The following is a 308-nucleotide window of genomic DNA, read 5'->3' as shown; positions in this document are numbered from 1 at the left end:
AATTCATATACAAACACATTACTGTAGATTATGTTTACAATGAAAATGATGATGACTGAAATACCTTAAATCTACTTTCTAAATTTACCGACGCATATTTCATCAGTTATATAGCAATACTATAAGACAGATGTAAGTAACGGTGATATTTCGGTAATATTTTAATTATACTTTATTCATATTTTTGTGACATTTCAGTTACATATTTAAGTGATATAAATAATAATAATCTTGTCATAAGGATGGTACATTTTATATTATCAACAATAATAACGATAACAATACAGGAAATAACTATGAGTGAGGAC

This window comes from Penaeus monodon, chromosome 31 (assembly GCF_015228065.2).
Source record: "Penaeus monodon isolate SGIC_2016 chromosome 31, NSTDA_Pmon_1, whole genome shotgun sequence".
NCBI classification, from domain to species: Eukaryota; Metazoa; Arthropoda; class Malacostraca; order Decapoda; family Penaeidae; genus Penaeus; species Penaeus monodon.
Note: the sequence above shows the minus strand (reverse complement) of the source record.